This window comes from Gorilla gorilla, chromosome 5 (assembly GCF_029281585.2).
Source record: "Gorilla gorilla gorilla isolate KB3781 chromosome 5, NHGRI_mGorGor1-v2.1_pri, whole genome shotgun sequence".
Classification (NCBI taxonomy): Eukaryota; Metazoa; Chordata; class Mammalia; order Primates; family Hominidae; genus Gorilla; species Gorilla gorilla.
Genome location: NC_073229.2, coordinates 113,216,630 through 113,232,503, shown reverse-complemented (window position 1 = coordinate 113,232,503; position 15,874 = coordinate 113,216,630). Strand labels below are relative to the sequence as shown.

Below are 15,874 nucleotides of genomic sequence, written 5' to 3'. Positions count from 1 at the left end.
TCAATGATAGACTGGATTAAGGAAATGTGGCACATATACACCATGGAATACTATGCAGCCATAAAAAAGTGTGGCCGGAATTGGTGGGTTCTTGGTCTCACTAACTTCAAGAATGAAGCCGCGGACCCTCGCGGTGAGTGTTACAGTTCTTAAGGTGGAGTTTGGAGTTTGTTAACTCCAAAGGTCGCGTCTGGAGTTTGTTCCTTCTGATGTTCGGATGTGTTCGGAGTTTCTTCCTTCTGGTGGGTTCGTAGTCTCGCTGGCTCAGGAGTGAAGCTACAGACCTTCACAGTGAGTGTTACAGCTCTTAAGGTGGCACATCTGGAGTTGTTCGTTCCTCCCAGTGGGCTCGTGGTTTCGCTGGCTTCAGGAGTGAAGCTGCAGACCTTTGCGGTGAGTGTTACAGCTCATAAAGGCAGTGTGGACCCAAAGAGTGAGCAGCAGCAAGATTTATTGCAAAGAGCGAAAGAACAAAGCTTCCACAGTGTGGAAGGGGACCCGAGTGGGTTGCCACTGCTGGCTCGGGCAGCCTGCTTTTATTCTCTTATCCGGCCCCACCCACATCCTGCTGATTGGTAGAGCCAAGTGATCTGTTTTGACAGGGTGCTGATTGGTGGGTGTACAATCCCTGAGCTAGATATAAAGGTTCTCCACTGTCCCCATCAGATTTGATACAGAGGATCCACACAAAGGTTCTCCAAGGCCCCACCAGAGCAGCTAGATACAGAGTGTCGATTGGTGCACTCACAAACCCTGAGCTCGACACAGGGTGCTGATTGGTGTGTTTACAATCCCTGAGCTAGACGTAAAGGTTCTCCAAGGCCCCACCAGACTCAGGAGCCCAGCTGGCTTCACCCAGTGGATCCCACACCGGGGCTGTAGGTGGAGCTGCCTGCCAGTCCTGTGCGATGCGCTCACACTCCTCAGCCCTTGGGCGGTCGATGGGACTGGGCGCCCTGGAGCAGGGGGTGGCATTTGTCGGGGAGGCTCGGGCTGCAGCCCGCCATGCCTGAGGCTTCCCCCGCCTCCATGGGTTCCTGTGAGTCTGTCGGATTGGAGCAGGTGCCCCGCCCAGCCAGGGGCAGGGCCGGCTGCTCCAAGTGCGGGGCCCACCAAACCCACGCCCCCCCACCCGGAACTCCAGCTGGCCCGCAAGCGCCGCATGCACCGCACGCAGTCCAGGTTCCCACTCACGCCTCTCCCTCCACACCTCCCTGCAAGCTGAGGGAGCCGGCTCTGGCCTTGGCCAGCCCAGAAAGGGGCTCCCACAGTGCAGTGGTGGGCTGAAGGGCTCCTCAAGTGCCACCAAAGTGGGAGCCCAGGAAGAGGAGGTGCCAAGAGCAAGCGAGGGTTCTGAGGACTGCCAGCACGCTGTCACCTCTCAAAAGGATGAGTTCATGTCCTTTGTAGGGACGTAGATGAAGCTGGAAACCATCATTCTGAGCAAACTGTCACAAGGACAGAAAACCAAACACCACATGTTCTCACTCATAGGTGGGAATTGAACAATGAGAACATTTGGACACAGGGTAGGGAACATCACACACTGGGGCCTGTCGTGGGGTGCGGGGAGGGGGGAGGGATAGCATTAGGAGAAATACCTGACGTAAATGACGAGTTAATGGGCGCAGCACACCAACATGGCACATGTATACATATGTAACAAACCTGCACATTGTGCACGTGTACCCTAGAACTTAAAGTATAATTAAAAAAAAAAAAAAAACTCCTCTAGCTGGGCACGGTGGCTCACGCCTGTGATCCCAGCATTTTGGGAGGCTGCGGTAGAAGGATCACTTGAGCCCAGGAGTTCAAGACCAGCCTGGGCAACATAGGGAGACCCCTGTCTCTACAAAAAAAAAAAAATTAGCTAGGTGTGATGGCATGCACCTGCAGTCCCAGCTTCTCAGGAGGCTCAGGTGGGAGGATCACTTGAGCCGAAGAGGTCAAGGCTAGAATGAGCCATGATCATATCACTGCAGTCTAGCCTGCATGACAGAGCAAGACCCTATCAAAAAAAAAAAAAAAAAGGAAGAAAGAGAGAGAAAGACAGAAGAAAGAAAGAAAGAAAGAAAGAAAGAAAGAGAAAGAAAAGGAAAGAAAGAGAAAGAAGGAGGGAGGGAGGGAAGAAGGGAGAGAGGGAAGGAAAGAAAGAGGAAGGAAGGAAGGAAAATTTAAAATATTTATTGTGACAGAAATAAAAATTTGAAATTGAAAAATATAAGCACATTTAAGACAATCTCCCAGAAAGTAAAATTTAAAGATGGAGAATTTGAAAAGAAGGAAAAGAGAAAGAAGATCTGTCCAGGAGGCCCAATATTTCAAATAGGAATTCCAGACAGAGAAAATAGAGTAAATGAAGAGAGGAAATTAACAAAAAAAAATTTATGCAAATACACCAGAACTGAAAAACATGAGTCTGCAGGTTGAAGTAGCTCACTGAGTGCTCAGCACATGTGTGAAATGAGTCCTACATCAAGAAACGTAATAATAAAAAGAGATGATCATTAACACCTTTTTAAAATTGCTTCTTGGCTTTTTGCCTAAGATCAAGTACAGTGTCTCTTCTTATCAGTTTAATATCTGATACGTCCTTTGTCTGAGGACAATATATTAAATGGATTTTTGAAGCAGGGAGATGGAATAGGAGCATGCTCCATCCACTCCACGCATAGACCTGGTATTGCAGTACCTCCAGGATCTGTGCTCTCTCACCCCACATGCTATAAACTAAAAAAAGAGGCTGGGCGTGGTGGCTCATGCTTGTAATCCCAGCACTCTGGGAGGCTGAGGCGGATTGATCACTTGAGGTCAGGAGTTTGAGACCAGCCTGACCAACATGGAGAAACCCAGTCTCTAGTTAAAATATAAAAATTAGCTGGGTGTGATGGCATGCCCCTGTAATCCCAGCTACTCAGGGAGGTTGAGGCAGGAGAATAGTTTGAACTTGGGAGGCGGAGGTTGCAGTGAGCTGAGATCATGCCACTGCACTCCAGCTTGGGTGACAGAATGAGACTTCGTCTCAAAAGAAAGAAAAGAAAGAAAGGAAGGAAGGAAGACAAAAAATTAAAATCTTATTATTTATTTATTTTTGCAGTTTAAAACTTATGCATTGTTTATTTCTGGAATTTTCTTTTAATATTTTGGGACCTTAGTTGACCATGAGTAACACAAACCACAGAATGCAAAACAGTGGATAAGGGAGGGACTACTGTACATATTTTCGCCTAAGACAGTTCTGTATATCCTTCTGTTAACTGGGTAGCAAAAGCATATAGAAAGGTTTTGGGGGGATGCAGTGTGTTGCTCTTCTGTAATGACAGTAATTTACTTCAAGACATTGCAGGAGAAGGGGTTAAAGGAGTAAAAGGGAGGAAGAGAAGGATTCATTTCATGCCTACCTGTACAGAGACATTTTCTTGCATTCTACTTTTTTTTTTTTGAGATGGGAGACATTTACTTTTTTTTTTTTTTTTTTTTTTTTTTTTGAGACAGAGTCTTGCTCTGTTGCCCAGGCTGGAGTGCAGTGGCACGATCTTAATCTCAGCTAACTGCAACCTCCGCCCCCCGGGCCTAAGCGATCCTCCCACCGCAGCCTCCCAAGCAGCTGGGATCACAGGCGCGTACCACCATGCCCAGCTAACCTTTCTGCATCTTTAGTAGAAACAGGGTCTCACCATGTTGGCCAAGCTGGTCCTGATCTCCTGACCTCAAATGATCCACCCACCTCGGCCTCCCAAAGTGCTGGGATCACAGGCATAAGCCACTGTGCCTGGCTGCATTCTACTTTTAAACTTTGAACTAAATTTCATTAACAGTAAGCTTAGTAATAAGCACACCCTTTAAAATGTGGCATAAAGAGACTGGGCACAGTGGCTCAGGCCTGAGGCGAAGGCAGATGGATCATGTGACCGCAGGAATTCAAGACCAGTCTGGACAACATGGCGAAACCCTATCTCTACAACAAAATACAAAAATTAGCTGGGTGGAGAGGGTGCGTGCCTGTGGTCCCAGTTACTCGGGAGGCTGAGGCGGGAGGACCACCCGAGTCCAGGAGGCAGAGGCTGCAGCAAGGTGTAATCACACCACTGCACTCCGGCCTGGGAGACAGAGGGAGATGCTGTCTCCAAAAAACAAACAAAAAAGAGGACATAAAGGATAGCTGTAGGGACTCTCTGGGGCTCTCTTAATGTCTGACCATCCATTATTTGGAAGTAATGTTCTCTATAGAGTTAATTACATAATGGCATTGTAATTACTAAGTGCCCTTAAAATGAATATCAAAGGCTTTTACAAACTGGCAAATAAAATTTAACTCTGCAATCTTTGTTAGGTACACGTTATAAAAGTTTTTTGTTTTGTTTTGGTTTTTTTGAGGCAGGGCCTCACTCCATTACCCAGGTTGGAGTGCAATGTTGTGATCATAGTTCATTGTAGCCTCAAACTCCTGGACTTAATCAATTCTCCCACCCAGCCTCTTGAGTAGTTAGGAGTACAGGTGCTCACCACCACAGCTGGCTAACTTTTTAATTAGTTATTTATTTATTTTTAGAGACAGAGTCTCGCTCTGTCGCCCAGGCTGGAGTGCAGTGGCATGATCTCGGCTCACTGCAACCTCCGCCTCCCGGGTTCAAGCAATTCTACCGCCTCAGCCTCCTGAGCAGCTGGGATTAGAAGCGCCTGCCACCATGCCTGGCTAATTTTTTTTGTATTTTTAGTAGAGACAAGGTTTTACCATGTTGGCCAGGCTGGTCTCAAACTCCTGACCTCAAGTGATCTGCCCACCTCAGCCTCCCAAAGTGCTAGGACTACAGGCATGAGCCACCGAACCTGGCTAATTATTTATTTTTTGTAGAGATACGATCTTGCTGTGTTGCCCAGGCTGGTCTTGAACTAATGGGCTCAAGCAATCCTCCTGCCGTGGCCCCCCAAAGTGCTGGGATTACAGGCCTGAGCCTCCATCCTCGGACTGTTTTATTTTTGAGACAGGGTTTTGCTCTGTCACCCAGGCTGGAGTGCAGTGACACGATCATAGCTCACTGCAGACTTGAACTCCTGGGCTCAAGCAATCCTTCTGCCTCTGACTCCCAAGCTGTCGAGACCACAGGCATGCGCCACCACACCTGGCTAACCCCTGCACTTTTTGTAGAGACGAGGTCTGTGTTGCCCAGGCTGGTCTCAAATTTCGAACCTCCCTCTTCAGCCTCCCAAAGTGCAGGGGCTACAGGTGTGAGCCACTGCACCAGCCCCACATTACAAAGCTTTTAAAGCTAGGCCCAGAAGGTTCAAGGTTGTAGTAGAACATGATCATGCTTGTGAATAGCCAGCCACTGCTGTCCAGCCTGGACAACACAGCAAGACCTGCTTCTCTTAAAAAAAAACAAAAACAAAAACAAAACACCTCTTGGCTGGGCGTGATGGCTCATGCCTGTAATCCCAGCACCTTGGGAGGCCGAGGCGGGCGGATCACCCGAGGCCAGGAGTTCAAGAACAGCCTGGCCAACACGGTGAAACCCCATTGCCACTAAAAACACAAAAATTAGCCAGGTGTAGTGGCGCATGCCCGCAGTTCCAGCTACTTGGGAGGCTGAGACAGGAGAATCGCTCGAACCCAGGAAGCAGAGGCTGCAGCAAGCCGAGAATGCGCCAGGTGACAGAGCTAGACTCCGTCTCAAACAAAAGACAGGCTTCAGAAAACAACGTTACTCAAAATGCCTTGTGTTTAAATTTTAAAACTTCATTGGCTGACAGAAAACTGCCATACTTTCTTCCCACTACCATCCTGCTATTCCTGAATTCAATTTGCAAAAAGAAGCACAGACCAAGAAGGGTTCCTTAGGTGCTCAACAGAATTTAAAGAAGTAGGAAAGATATGTTTACAATTAGAAAGTGAAACTTCGCTCTCAGTTTAAAAAAATTTTTTTCGTTTGTACATGTTTTAAAGTACAGTTTTGTTGTCTTTTTAGGAACTGTGGAAAATGCCTATTTATAATGTCTTTGGAAGGATACCCCATTTTGTAATTGTGGTCTTCCATATTCTTCTGGGTTACAGATGTTGAGATGTATTCCATGGTACTCGCATTTCTGATAAATCCATGTTGTCTGGAAGAGACTACCTTTCAGCTTTCTGACATCTTATCAAGAATTAGTAGAGGGGCAAGAATTCTTGCCCTGTTAGTTTCCACAATGCAGCCATTTAACACCATCTCATCCAAAATGGTGTGTACTTTATCCAAATTAAACATTATATCTAATTCACTTACTCAGCTGAAATACTCATCTAAAACTTCCACAAAGTTATGAATGAATTCATAAATAGCCATCTTGTTCTCAGTGTCATTAACTCCAACCACAACGAAGAGAGATGCATACTGCCGATATATCAGCTTAAAATCCTTATAATTCAATGAAAGAGCATTGTTCATTGGATCGACGAGAGACAGCTCTTTATGACTTCTGTTTCCAGAAGTGTACGCTTATTAATATCCACATGTTCATAGTACTTAAAAAGTCGAGTCTGCCCTTGTTTATTCACCATGAGGAAAAATTTTATCATTTTTCTTTCTTGGCCAGTATTTTTCCAAATATAGTTCAAAAGTTATGACTTATGACAAAGGATGGCTGTAACTGGAACCTGTGCTGCTCGGGGTGTGATGGTCCTCTAAACGGCTTTTCCTGGAGAACCCTTCCCTCTTTCCCACATAAGCTTGCTCCCCAACCTTCACTAGCTACGCGGTGCGCGCCTCCTCGGGGCAGCCATTTTGGCTTTTAGTATGGCGTCTGCCATGCCCGGCTAATTAAAAAAAAAATTATTTGTATTGATAGAATCTCCTTGTGTTGCCCTGGCTGGTCTCAAACAACTGAACTCAAGTCACACTCCCACGCCGGCTTCCCAAAGTGCTGAGATTACAGGCGTGAGCCCCACTCTAAGCCCACAGTCTTTCTAAGGGAAAAACAGGTCACACACAAAGCATCAGAATTGGAATAGTATCTGAAATCTCAGTTTGAAGCTAGAGGACAATGAACAATGACTTCAAAATTTCAAGGGTAAATTAATTCCAACTTAGAAGTCTGTTTCCTACCAAACTGTCAATCAGACATAAGAGTAGAATAAAAATCTTCCAAACACATAACACCTCAAGAAATTTATTCCCAATGCAGTCTTTTCCAGGAAGCTACCGGAAGAAGTGCTTCACTGAAGAGAGTAAACCAAGAAAGAATAAGACATGGAATCTAGGACACATGAGAGCTCACTCAGAAGAAGAGTGAGAGGAATTTCTGGGGGGAGGGTAAGAGGCAGTCTCCATATGGCATCTGTACAACAGGGCGAGAGAGCCGACTAGCCCAGCCTGCAGCAGGAGGACAGATGAGTCCTGGGGCAAGGGGAAGGTTTCAAAGAAGAAGATGAAATTGCTGGAATTCTCAGTATGTTTGGAGAACTTAAGAAGAGATGTACACTTCCGGCAGAGATCTTGGAGAAGAATAAATACTGGGTAAATAAAAAATGAGGTTAAAGAAAAGAGTGTAGGAGAGCCAGAGATCACTTCTAGTACCCCTGTTAGTCTTACGTGGGTTCTTCAGCTGGTTCTAGAAACCAAATCGACACCATGCAGATTAACAAGAGAAAAGCATACAAATTCATTAGTTTTGTTTTGTTTTGAGACAGTCTCCCTCTATCACCCAGGCTGGAGTGCAGTGGTAATATCTCAGCTTACTGCAACCTCCACCTCCCAGGTTCAAGTGGTTCTCCCGCCTCAGCCTCCCGAGTAGCTGGGATTACAGGCATGTGCCACCACACTCGGCTAATTTTTTTATTTTAGTAGAGATGAGGTTTCACCATGTTGGCCAGGCTGGTCTCGAACTCCTGACCTCAAGTGACCCGCCTGCCTTGGCCTCTCAAAGTGCTGGGATTATAGGCGTGAGCCACCGCACCTGGCCCAAATTCATTAGTATTACACAGACATGGGGATCTTCACAAGAGCGTCAAGTCCAAAAAAATGGCCAAAGCAAGACAGTTTTTTTAATACTTTTGGGACAAAGAATGATGAATCTGAGAAGAAAGCACAGGACTAAGGGGACCTGAGTAGGAGCAATACATTTCCAGGGGTGTCACTAGGAGATATATGGAAGATAAGGGTGATTTCCATAAATATATTTGTCAGGTACATTGCAATCCCACTCTGGGATAATGGCTCTTTTCTGAGCCTTGTGCAGGAGAGTGCCCCTCCCAGAGGAATGCTGATGGCTTGCTGCATGCTGGAGAAGATGGTCAGCTCGCCCTTTCCGAAACTACAACATCTCCAATGTTTTCAACTCAAAATAATCAAAATACCAATTTGGTGTATTTTGGGAAGGCATGTCATTCACTTCTTCAAGCAAGTGTAAGGCACTTATTAATTGCAAAAAAAGAGAAAAAGTACAAGAAATGGTCTCTATGGCACAATTCATTATATATGTAAACATAAATATCAATAGAATTCAAACTTAGGACATAACTGTATTAGGAGGATGGGGAAGGAGAATGTATGTATATATTTAAATGTCTTTAGATGACATTCTGGGTAATAATAGAACTAAAAACCTCATCTTCACAGAAGTCATCAGTTTATATCTAAAACCAAGATATAAAAATTATAGCACTATATAGGCCAGGCACAGTGGCTCATGCCTGTAATCCCAACACTTTGGGAGGCTGAGGTGGGCAGATTACCTGAGGTCAGGAGTTCCAGACCAGCGTGGCCAACATGGTGAAACCCCATCTCTACTAAAAATACAAAAAAATTAGCCAGACACGGCAGCTCACGCCTATAATCCCAGCACTTTGGGAGGCCGAGGTGGGTGGATCACTTGAGGTCAGGAGTTTGAGACCAGCCTAACCAAAATGGTGAAACCCTGTCTCTATTAAAATACAAAATTAGCCGGGCATGGTGGTGCATGCCTGTAATCCCATCTACTCAGGAGGCTGAGGCAGGAGAATCGCTTGAACCTGGGAGGCAGAGGTTGCAGTGAGCTGAGATTGCGCCATTGCACTCCAGCCTGGGCAACAGAGCGAGACTCTGTCAAAAAAAAAAAAATATATATATATATATATATATATATGTGTGTGTGTGTGTGTGTGTGTGTGTGTATGTGTGTGTATAAAACTATATGCATTTTATTTTAAAATATGAAGGTATACACTGAAGGAAGAAGAAGGATTGAAAGGATGTCTGGGGGAGGAGGGAGCAGACAGGAAGCAAGGGTGGTTAGAGGGAGTCCAGGAGACCTCTGGGATTGTTTTAGACCTGGTAGTACTTACTTTACTTCAAACAAAAACATGATTTTTTTTTTTCTTTTTTAAGACAGGGTCTCACTCTGTCACTCAGGCTGGAGTGCAGTGGCACAATCACAGCTTACTGCAGCCTCCACTTCGCAGGTCCAAGTGATCCTTCTACCTCAGCCTCCTGACCCAGTCTCAAGATGAAAATAAAAATAAAAAATATATAAAACGAACAAACAAGTGTATGTGATGCCGAAGCGAGCATGTCTATTTAAGTCCTTAAACATCCTTAAATTTAAGTCCTTAAATGTCTATTCCCCAAATTCATATGTTGAAATTCTAATCCACAAGGTGGTGATACTAGGAGGAAGGGCCTTTGGGAGGCGATCAGGTTATGAGGACAGAACCCTCATGAATGGGTTAGTGCCTGTATAAGAGAGAACCTAGAGAGATCCTTTGCCCCCTTCCACTGTGTGAGTTATAATAAAAAGATGATAGTCTATGGGGGAGTGAAGCCTCACCAGACAATGAATCTACCAGTGCCTTGATCTTGGACTTCCAACCTCCAGAACTGTAAGAAATACATTTCTGTTGTTTATAAGCCACAGTCTATGACATTTTGTTATGGCAGCCCAAATAGACTAAGGCAAATCCTTTGCCCATTTTTAAATTGGGTTGTCTTTTTGTCATTGAGATGTAAGTGTTCTTTATATAGTCTATATACTACACCCTCATCTGACATATGTGAGTGATTTTTCTGGCTGCAGGAACAAAATCTCTGGCCATTTTTTGGTCAGGATATTCTCAAGAGAAGGTTTTGGTTTGAGCACATTTACCACAGGTTAAAATCCATATTTTAGATGAACATCTAAGAATATCCTATACTTCTTTTTGAAACAGTAGTTTCTGCTACAGAGGTGCTATTAATATTTATCATTGCCCCACTGCATTCCAGCCTAGGTGGCAGAAGGACACCCTGTCTCTTGAAAAAGAAAATTAAAAATCATAAACACTAGTTGTAAGCTGACCGGCTTGTTTTTCCAAAAAATTAGGTTTTGGAGGCTTACTGCTGTCACATGCTCGGCTGCTCACTGGTTCCAATGGTCAGGCATAATTTATCTCTCAAAATTCACTCACCCTTATTACTTCGATACAACAGCAACACCATTGCCACCAGGTTCTCAAAAGTGCCAAATTTTCTATTTGCTCAGTGCATACGGTTTCTTTCTTTTCCAGATTTTCATATGTGAAAAAGCAAGATTCCGCTTACTTTACAATCTTTGAGTGGTACTGGTATTTTAGAAGATGGATCACATGAATCCCTTGGCTTCTCATACTCCCTGGTCACTGACCAGTGTGTATGCACCCTATTTTGCCACTCTGGGAGTCTTTAGAACCCACTTCTTTTCCAGACAAGGAAAGTGAAATAATTTAGAATTAAGGGTAGCGGCCGGGCACGGTGGCTCACGCCTGTAATTCCAGCACTTTGGGAGGCCGAGGCAGGTGGATCACCTGAGGTCAGTAGTTTGAGACCAGCCTGGCCAACATGGTGAAAACCCATCTCTACTATAAGCCAGGTGTGATGGCACACACCTGTAATCCTAGCTACTCAGGAGGCTAAGACAGGAGAATCGCTTGAACCCAGGAGGCAGAGGTTGCAGTGAGCTGAGATTGTGCCACTGCACTCTAGCCTGGGCAACAGAGTGAGACTCTATCTTAAAAAAAAAAAAAAAAAAAAGAGAGAGAAAGGAAGGAAGGAAGGATGGATGGATAGAACCCAGCACGCAGGGGCTGAGTGCTGTGGCTCGCGTCTATAATCCCAGCACTTTGGGAGGCCGAGGTGGGTGGATCATTTGAGCTTAGGAGTTTGAGACCAGCCTGGCCAACATGGTGAAACCCTGTCTCTACTAAAAATACAAAAATTAGCCGGGGGTGGTGGCGTGCGCCTCTAGTTCCAGCTACTCAGGAGGCTGAAGCATGAGAATCACTTGAACCCAAGAGGCAGAGGTTGCAGTGAGCCAAGATCACACTACCACACTCCAGCCTGGGTAACAGAGCGAGACTCTGTCTAAAAAAAAAAAAAAAAAGCACACAAAATAGGAGAAATTATTTGCTAATCATATATCTGATAAGGGACTTGTATCTAGAATATATAAAGAACTCTTACAACTTAACAATAAAAAGACAAACCAGTTTTTAAAAAGGCAAAGGATTTGAATGAACATTTCTCCAAGGAAGATATATAAATAGCAGATAAGCACATGAAAAGATGCTCAACATTGTTACTGTAGTTATTAGTGAAATGCAAATCAAAAGCTGAAATGAGATACCACTTCACATCCACTAGTCTGGTTAAAATTTAAAAAGACGGAAAATAATAGGTGTTGGTGAAGATATGGCAAAATTAGAATCCTTACACATGTTGGTGGGATTGTAAAATGATGCAATTGTTTTGGAAATAGTTTGTCAATTCCTCAAAATGTTGAACAGAGTTATTTATGACTCAGCAATTCTACTCCTTGGTATATAGCCATGATCATTGTAAACATATGTGCACACACAAACGTGTACACAAATGTTTATATCAGCATTATTCATAATAGCCAAAAAGTGGAAACAATCGAAATGTCCATCAACTAATGAAAGGATAAACAAGATGAGATATATCCATAACATGAGATATTATTTGGCCATTAAAAGGAATGAAATACTGATACATGCAGCAACATGGATGAATCATGGGAACATTGTGCTCAGTGAAAGAAGCTAGACACAAAAGGCCAATTTTGCATGGATTCTATTTATATGAAGTGTCCAGAAAGGAGAAAAACCATAAAGAAATAAAGTAAATTAGTGGCTTCCAAGGGCTGGGGGAAGGGAGACAATGAGGAGTGACTGCAAATAAGTATGGAGTTTCTTTTGGGTTGAAAACAAGGTTCTAAAAATAAGATAGTGGTGATGATTACACAATTCTGTGAATATACCAGAATCCACTGAATTGTAAACTTTAAAAGGGTAAATTTTATGCTATGTAAAATATATCAGCTGGGCGTGGTGGCTCACACCTGTAATCCCAGCACTTTGGGAGGCCGAGGCGGGTGGAGCACCTGAGGTCAGGAGTTCAAGATCAGCTTGACCAATATGGTGAAACCCTATCTCTACTAAAAACACACAAAAATTAGCCAGGCGTGGTGGTAAGTGCCTGTAATTCCAGCTACTAGGGAGGCTGAGGCAGGAGAATCACTTGAACCTGGGAGGTGAAAGTTGCAGTGAGCCAAGATGTTGCTGCACTCCATCTCAAGATGGAGTGACAAAGATGGCGACAAGAGCAGGACTCCATCTCAAAAAGAAAAAAAAAGAAAAAAGAAAAAAAGAAAAATATCTCAATGAAGCTGTTATATTAAAAAACAAAAGCTCAGTGCTTTTTTTTTTTTGAGACAGAGTCTCGCTTTGTCACCCAGGCTGGAGAGCAGTGGCACCATCTTGGCTCACTGCAAGCTCCGCCTCCCAGATTCAAGCGATTCTCGTGCCTCAGACTTCCAAGAAGCTGGGATTACAGGCATGCACCACCACACCTGGCTAATTTTTGTATTTTTAGTAGAGATGGGGTTTCACCATGTTGGCCAGGCTAGTCTCGAACTCCTGGCCTCAAGCAATCTTCCTGCCTGGGCCCCGCAAAGTGCTGGGATTACAGGCGTGAGCCACCATGCCCGACCTCAGCTCAGTGCTTTTTAAATTTACCAGTTGAGCTCAGAGTAAAGTGAATTCTTAGACACAGAAATATTCTTTCCAAGTGGGAAATTCCTCTATCTAGCCTCTCCGTTAATTAATTCATCTCTTTAATGTCCGTAAAGTTTTTCATTGAAATATCACATCTTCCTTCCCAGGGCACTGCTGTACAGATTTAAGTAAAAATTTGTGGAAGCTTTTGAATTTTAAACAGACAAAAACAGAGCTTCTTTGATTATAAATGATACAGGGGACCTGGCATGTTCATCATATGTTTTATTTTTATTTTTATATAATTTTTAATTTTTTTTTTGAGACAGAGTCTTGCTTTGTTGCCCAGGCTGGAGTGCAGTGGCAGGATCTCAACTCAGTGCAACCTCCACCTCCCAGGTTCAAGCGATCCTTGTGCCTCAGCCTCCTGAATAGCTGGGACTACAGGCCTGCACCACCACACCTGGCTAATTTTTGTATTTTTAGTAGAGATGAGGTTGGGCCATGGTTGGCCCAGGCTGGTCTTGAACTCCTGGCCTCGAGCAATCTTCCTGCCTGGGCCCCCCAAAGTGTTGGGATTACAGGCGTGAGCCACCGAGCCTGGCCTATTATATACTTTAATATGTAGTCCTATTTGATTACATAATACATATTTAAGTAAACCATTTTAGCTGGGACTGTTTCTGAATAAGAGGAAACAATACATTAGACCATAAATAAATAACTTTCTCCACTCTAAAACCATTAGTGGGACTTACCAAAATAAGCACGTCTTGCCCTGTAGCAAAATGATAAATAAATATAGCTTTTAGTACTATAAAAGAAGAAGAAAAAAGTATCTTTGAGAAGGATTTGAGGGGCACTGCCATAAGATAGGTGGGTATAGGATGTGTGTAAAGTCTTTAATAAGCCTCAAATATATTGTACTTTTCCTGCTTTCAAAGAACTTATACCTTCTTGAGGAGGCAAGCTTTCCATGAACAATGTAATTAAATGGGATAATGTATGAAAAGCACATGCTTTTGGTTCACATTAAATAAGACCATCAGGCTGGGCATGGTGTCTCACGCCTAAAATCCTAGCACTTTGGGAGGCTGAGGCCGGCGGATCACTTGAGGTCAGGAGTTTGAGACCAGCCTGGCCAACATGGTGAAAACCCATTATATGGTTAGGCTTTGTGTTTCCACCCAAATCTCATCTTTAATTGTAATCCCCACGTGTCAAGGGAGAGGCCAGTTGAAGGTAATTGAATCATAGGCAGTTTCCCTCATCCTGTTCTCGTGATAGTGAGTTCTCATGAGATCTGATGGGTTTTAAGGGGCTCTTCCCCCCTTCACCTGGCACTTCTCCCCCTGCCACCCTGTGAAGAAGGTGTCTTGCTTCCCATTAGCCTTCCGCCATAATTGTAAGTTCCCTGAGGCCTCCTCAGCCATGAGGAACTGTGAGTCAATTAAACCTCTTTCTTTCCCTAAATTACCCAGTCTTGGGCAATTCTTTATAGCAGTATGAAAATGGACTAATACATCTGTCTCTACTAAAAATACAAAATTAGCCAGGTGAAGTGGCCCACATCTGTAATCCCAGCTACTTGGGAGGCTGAGGCACGAGAATCGCTTGAACCCAGGAAGCAGAGGTTGCAGTGAGTAGAGATTGTGCCACTGCACTCCAGCCTGGGCAACAGAGTTAGACTCTGTCTCAAAAAAAAGAGAGAGATCATCCGAATTCATTTATTTAACTTGCTTTCACTAAAAACTTAAGTGCCTTCTATGTGCTAAACACTGTATTAGACTTGGGAATTGCTGTGTTAAACAAGGATCATGTTTAGGCCTCCTAAATAGCAATGTAGGCATTAATGCAAAAGGTATCAGAAGTTAGTATAGGACGAAGTGCAATAGAGATAGTTTATTTCTTAGAAAAAGCTTTGGAAAATTCTAAGCACAAAGGTTGGACTTGTTATCCGCTTACTAAAATGTGACTCTTGCAGGTTGCAGCAGCAGTCACATACACTCATTTTTTCAGTGCAGAGCTGGACTACTACTTGTCATGGAAGGAAGGTGAGTGGTATTTGGGGCCTGGCTAGGGCTACTGACAGCTGACCGACTGTATCTTTTCTCTGTAAAGCAGGTAAGCAAAATACACAGTAAAGGTGTCCTTGGCCCATGGCTGTAGTAAAGGTGCTGGCCCATGGCTGGAAGGGCTTACAAACCAGAAGGTGTTACCTAAGGCCTTTCTACCCATGGTTACAAGGCCACTCCAACATACTGAGGATTTACTCATCTTACAGCTGTACCTGATAAGAGTCTGCTATATTTCCACCAGTTCCCCAACGAATGTGGGCAAAGCTGTGGTTCTGCCAGCTAGACTCAGGAAGTTACAGAGGTAGATATATAATTATGTCACCAACTTTTCCCCTTCTGAGAGCCAGCTCCTTCCACAGACACCCAGCAGGCTGAGCTTCATTGTTTCTTCTTCAGCCTGGGCACTGAGACATGTTTGTTCATTAATGTACCTGAGCTTCTTAAGCTGTTGTCTCTCCTTCCTGAGAATGCATGATGTGTTTCCTTTTCCTCAACACCCCACTTTCTTGGGGTTTTGGTTTGTTTGTTTTTAGAAACAGGGTGTTGCTATGTTGCCCAGGCTGGTCTCAAACTCCTGGGCTCAAGCAATCCTCCCTTCTTGGTCTCCCAAAATGCTAGGATTTCAGGTGTCAATCCTTTTCTAGGATGTCTAGTCCACTTGCTTTTACTCAGGACAAACATACTCCCTCAGGGACTCAACTCTATCCAGTTTTCCTGCACAAGGCTGCCAGCTGTTTCATACATTACTGGAAAATTGTGCAATTCTAAGCAAAGAGGCTGGAGGCTGGGATTCTGTGCCAATATTAGAATCTGGGGT

General features: G+C 44.1%; 1 non-coding gene and 1 pseudogene across 1 annotated transcript; one reads left to right on the top strand and one right to left on the bottom strand.

Moving 5' to 3' along the window:
- Window positions 1–2,523: 2,523 nt before the first annotated feature.
- Window positions 2,524–2,714, top strand: LOC115935218 (U2 spliceosomal RNA). Its single transcript, XR_004070902.1, has one exon. It is a non-coding gene; the product is annotated as a U2 spliceosomal RNA (small nuclear RNA).
- A 3,251-nt stretch (window positions 2,715–5,965) lies between these two features.
- On the bottom strand, window positions 5,966–6,697 carry LOC101134476 (AP-4 complex subunit sigma-1-like; annotated as a pseudogene).
- Between the last annotated feature and the right edge of the window lie 9,177 nt (window positions 6,698–15,874).